Below are 6000 nucleotides of genomic sequence, written 5' to 3' on the forward strand. Positions count from 1 at the left end.
AACCCGAAGCCCCTATCTGGTGAGAAGTGAGCCACCCTTGCTCATCAAAGCCCTGGGTGGTAAGATGACAGACACACAGGATCCTCGAGGACCTGGCCGGTAGGATGACTGCCACCTCCACCTGATGATTAACTGCCCAGACAAGGGCATGCTGGCTGGGAACACCAAGGCATTCACTTTTGGGATGACAGCCACCCAGGGTGTTGAAGTCCTCAGCTGCCATTCGGTGTCCTCAGGGCTGTGGCTGGTGGGAAGACAGGCAACCCCACCTGATATTTAACCCCTAGCCACTTCTGAGACAAATGCTTGCTGGCCTGAACCCCGAAGAACCTGGATGGTAAAATTCTAGCCGTCCATGTGTCATGTGTAACTACTGCGTTGCTAGCTAGCCTTTGGGACACCTAGGCTCTGACAGGCAGGAAGAGGCCACCACGGTCCTCATGTCATTGGGTGGTAAGGAGGCACCTTCCCCTGCCTTATGGGTAACTGCTCAGACAGGGGTCAGCTCACTGTGGACACCAAGACGTCGGCTGGCAGAGAAACAGGCACCCTGTCTGATGATTAATGTTCAGACAGGAGCAGGGAACCACATATCTGCGTGTGGCGGGAAGACAGCCAACCCGGTTCCTCAAGGTTCTGGCTAGTGGGAAGACAGCTGCCTCCCTGCCTAATGCTTTACTGCTCAGATGGGTGCTGGCCATTCAGGAACCCCAAAATCCTGGCTGGTGGGGAGAGAGCCCTCCAGGGTCCTTACGGCCATGGGTGGTGCCATGAGGGCCACCCAGGGTCCTCAAGGACTTGGGCAGTAGGATGACAGCAGCCTCTACCTGATGCTTAACTAACTACTCAGACAAGGGCAAGTTGACTGGGAACCCCAAGGTCCCCAAGATGGGATGACAGCCACTTAGGATCCTCATGGCCCGGGCTGTTGGGATAACAGCCACCCAGGTTTGTCAGTGCCACAGCTGCTGGAGTGACTGCCACTCGGGGTCCTCAGGGCTGTGGCTGGTAGGAAGACAGGCACCCCCGACCTGGGCCTTAACCCCTAGCCACTTCTAAGATAGATGCTAGCTTGCCGGAACCCCAAAGAACCTGGATGGTGGGATTTCAGCCATCCATGCATCATGAGTAACTGCTCCATTGCAGGCTAGTCTTTGGTCTCCGAGGCTCTGGAAGGCAGGAAGAGGCCACCCGTGGTTCTCAAGGCTCTTAGTGGCAAGAAGACAGCCTCCGCTGCCTGATGGGTAACTGCTCAGATATGGGCAAGCAGACTGTGACCCCCAAGGCCCCAGGTGGTGGGATGATGATACCCGGGATCCTCGAGTCTAGGGCTGGCAGGAAAACAGCTACCCTACCTGATGATTACCTGCTCAGACAGGTGCCGGATCCCCCATTTCTCCGGGTGGCCAGAAGACATTCACCCGGGTTCTTCCAGGCCCTGCTGGAGGGAGGTGAGCCACCTGAGGTCTTCAAGGCCCTGGTTGGAGGATGACAACATCTAGCGGTCCTCAAGGCTCTGCCTGGCAGGAAAACAGCTTCTCTGCCTGATGCTTAACTGCTCAGACAGGTTCTGGAACCCGCATGTCTCCGGGCACCGGGAACACAGCCTCCCTGGTTCCTCAAGGCCCTGTCTGGGGCAGTAAAATAGCTACCTTGCCTGATGCTTAACTGCTCAGAGAGTTGCCTGAACCCCCATGTCTCCGGGTGGTGGGAAGACAGCCACCCTGGTTCTACAGTCCATGGCTGTGAGGGTGTCACCCACCTGGAGTCTTCAAGGCCCTGGCTGGAGAATGAAAGTATCCCGGGGCCCTCTAGACTCTGGCTGGTGGGAAAACAGCTACCCTGCCCTATGCTTAACTCTTCAGAGAGGGTCCCAGACGCCCATATCTCCGGGTGGCAGGGAGACAGCCAAGTGGGGTCCTCATGGCTATTGCCAGTGGGAAGACAGCCACACCTGCCTGATGAATAAATGCTCAGACAGTTGCTAGGTGGCAGGAACTTGCAAGGCCCAGTCTTGCTGAAAGACGACAACCCCAACCTGAGGTTTAACCTCTCAGACTCCGCCACCCTCCTGGACCCCCAAACCCCCATCAGGCAGGAAGAGAGACACCTGGGGTTCTCAAGGCCCTGTCTGGCAGCATGTCAGCCACTCGGGGTCTTCAAGGCCCTGGCGGAGCATGAGAATATCCAGGGGTCCTCATGGCTCCAGGTAGCATTGAGACATCCACCCTTGCCTGATGCTTCACTGCTCAGAGGGGTGCTACCGGACCAGGTCTTGCAAAGTGCAGGTGGTTGGGGGATAGCCACATGCGCCTGGGGCTTAGATTCTAAAATCCGGCTACTCTCCCAGATGCCCAAGGCCCCATCAGGCCTGAAGACAGCCTCTCAGGTCCTCAAGGCCCTCACTGGCAGCATGTGAGCCACTAGGGGTCCTCAAGGCCCTGGCTGGAGCAGGAGAATATCCAGGGGTCCTCATGGCTACAAGGAGTCTTGAGACAGCCATGTTTGCCTGATGCTTAACTGTTCAGAGGGGTGCTACCGAGTCGGGTCTTGCAAAGCACAGCCTGGCTGGAAGACAGCACCTTGCACCTTTGACATCAAATCTCAAATTCGGCCACCCTCCAGGACCTCGAGGCCTCATCAGGCCTAAAGAGAGACAGCAGGGGTCCTCAAGCCTGCGGCTAGTGGGAAGACAGCCACCCCTGACCGATGTTTAATTGCTCAGAAGCGTTCTAGAGGAACCACAAGCCCCTATCTGGTGAGAAGTGAGCCACCCGGGGTCATAAAAGCCCTGGGTGGTGAAGTGATAGCCCCCCAGGGTCCTCGAGGACCTGGCCGGTAGGATGACTGCCACCTCCACCTGATGATTAACTGCTCAGACAAGGGTAGGCTGACTGAGAACACCAAGGCCTCTGCTGTTGGGATGACAGCCACTTAGGGTCCTCATGGCCCAGGCTTTTGGGATGAGAGCCACCCAGGGTCTTGAAGTCCTCAGTTTGTGGAGTGTGACTGCCACTCGGTGTCCTCAGGGCTGTGACTGGTGGGAAGACAGGCACTCCCCTCATGATATTTAACCCCTAGCAACTTTTCAGACAAATGCTAGCTGGCCTGAACCCCGAAGAACCTGAATGGTGAAATTCTAGCCATCCATGGGTCATGTGTAACTCCTGCGTTGCCGGCAAGGCTTTGGGACCCCGAGGCTCTGACAGGCAGGAAGAGGCCACCTACAGTCCGCATGTCATTGGGTGGCAAGAAGACAGCCTCTGCTGCCTGATGGGTAACTGCTCAGACATGGGTGAGCTGACCATGACCCACAAGGCCCCGGCTGAGGGATGAATGACACCCGGGATCCTCGATGGTAGGGCTGGCAGGAAAACAGCTACCCTGCCTGATGCTTACCTGCTCAGACACATGCCAGAACCCTGATATCTCCGGGTGGTTGGGAAACACCCACCCTGGTTCTTCCAGGCTCTGTCTGGTGGGATATCAGACACCCGAGGTCTTCAAAGCCCTGGTTGAAGGATAACAACTTCCAGAGGTCTTCAAGGCTCTGCCACACAGGTAAATAACTACCCTGCCTGTTACTTAACAGCTCAGACAAGTGCCAGAATCCCCATTTGTCCAGGTGGCCTGAAGACTTCACCCGGGTTCTTCGAGGCCCTGTCTGGGGGGATGTTAGCCATGTGAGGTCTTCAAGGCCATGGTTGGAAGATGACAACATCCAGGGGTCCTCACAGCTCCACCTGCAGGAAAACAGCTCCCATGCCTGACGCTGAACTGCTCAGACAGGTGCCAGAACCCCCATGTCTCTGGGTGGCTGGAAGACAGCCATCAGCCCGGGTTCCTGACGCCTATTCTGACAGCATGTCAGCCACTCGGGGTCTTCAAGGACCTGGCTAGAGCATGAGAATATCCAGGGGTCCTCAAGGCTCCAGGGAGTCTTGAGACAGCCACCCTTCCCTGATGCTTAACTGCTTAGAGGGGTGCTACCCGGTCAGGTCTTGCAAAGCCCAGGCTGGCTGGAAGATAGCCACATGCACCTGGGGCTTAAACTCTCAAATTCGGCCACCATCTCGGACCTCCAAGGCCCCATTAGGGATAAAGAGAGACTCTCTAGGTCCTCAAGGCTCCAGCTAGCAGGAAGAGAGCTGATGCTTAACTGTTCAGAAGGGTTCTAGCGCTTGTGGAACCCCAAGGCCCTGGCTGATGAGAAGTGAGCCATCCGGGGTCATTAAGGCCCTGGGTGCTGAGATGACAGCCACCCAGGGTCCTCGAGGACCTGGCCGGTAGGATGACTGCCACCTCCCACCTGATGCTTAACTGCTCAGACAAGGGCAGGCTGGCTGGGAAGACCAAGACCTCCGCTGTTAGGATGACAGCCACTGAGGGTCCTCATGGCCCGTGCTTTTGGGATGAGAGCCACCCAGGGTCTTGAAGTCCTCAGCTGCTGGAGTGACTGCCACTCGGTGTCCTCAGGGCTGTGGCTTGTGGGAAGACAGGCACCCCCCACCTGATGCTTAACCCCTGTTCAGACAGATGCTAGCTGGCCTGGACCCCAAAGAACCTGGATTGTGGGATTCCAGCCAGTCATGCATCATGAGTAACTGCTCCGTTGCAGGCTAGCCTTTGGGACCCCGAGGCTCTGGCAGGCAGGAAGAGGCCAACTGTGGTCCTCACCACATTGGCTGGCAAGAAGACAGCCTCCCCTGCCTGATGGGTAATTGCTCAGATGGGGCACAGTCAGCTCACTCTGGCCACCAAGGCCCCGGATGGCGGGGCAAAAGCCTTTCGGGGTCCTCAAGACTCCTGCTGGCAGGGAAACAGCCACCCTGCCTGATGCTTAATGTTCAGACAGGAGCAGGGAACCACATATCTGCGTGTGGCAGGAAGACAGCCAACCCGGTTCCTCAAGGTTCTGGCTAGTCGGAAGACAGCTGCCCCACCTGATGCTTTACTGCTCAGATGGGTGCTGGCCGTTCAGGAACCCCAAAACCCTGGCTGGTGGGGAGAGAGCCCTCCAGGGTCCTCAAGGACTTGGGCAGTAGGATGACAGCTGCCTCCACCTGATGCTTAACTAACTACTCAGACAAGGGGGAGTTTACTGGGAATCCCCAGGTCCCCTTGATGGGATGACAGCCACTTAGGGTCCTCATGGCCCCGGCTGTTGGGATGACAGCCACCCAGGTTTGTCAGTGCCACACCCTGTGGAGTGACTGCCAGTCGGTGTCCTCAGGGCTCTGGCTGGCGGGAAGACAGGCACCCACACACACACACTTGGTGTTAACCCCTAGACACTGCTCAGACAGTTTCTAGCTGTCCTGAACCCCCGAAGAACGCTGCTGGTGAGATTCCAGCCATCCATGTGTCATGAGTAACTCCTGCGTTGCCGGCAAGCCTTTGGGACCCCTGAGGTTCTGGCAGGCAGGAAGAGGCCACCCGTGGTTCTCAAGGCTCTTCATGGCAAGAAGACTGTGCCCCCGGCCTGATGGGTAATTGCTCAGACATGGGCGAGCTGACCGTGACCCACAAGGCCCCAGCTGGTGGTATGAATGACACCCGGGATCGTTGAGGCTAGGGCTGGCAGGAAAACAGCTACCCTGCCTGATGCTTACCTGCTCAGACAGGTCTGAGAACCCCCATATCTCCGGGTGGTGGGAAGACAACCACCCAACCGGGTTCCTCGAGGCCCTGTAGGGCAACATGTCAGCCACTCAGGGTCTGCAAAGGCCCTGTCCGGAGAAGGAGAATATCCAGGCGTCCTCAAGAGTCAGCCTGGCAGGAAAATAGCTACCTTGCCTGATGCTAAACTGCTCAGACAGGTCCCAGAACGTCCATATCACCGGGCGCCGGGAACACAGCCTCCCTGGTTCCTCAAGGCCCTGTCTGGGGCAGGAAAATAGCTACCTTGCCTGATGCTTAACTGCTCAGAGAGGTGCCGGAACCCCCATGTCTCCAGGTGGTGGGAAGACAGCCACCCTGGTTCTACAGTCCATGACTATG

This window comes from Peromyscus maniculatus, chromosome X (assembly GCF_049852395.1).
Source record: "Peromyscus maniculatus bairdii isolate BWxNUB_F1_BW_parent chromosome X, HU_Pman_BW_mat_3.1, whole genome shotgun sequence".
Classification (NCBI taxonomy): Eukaryota; Metazoa; Chordata; class Mammalia; order Rodentia; family Cricetidae; genus Peromyscus; species Peromyscus maniculatus.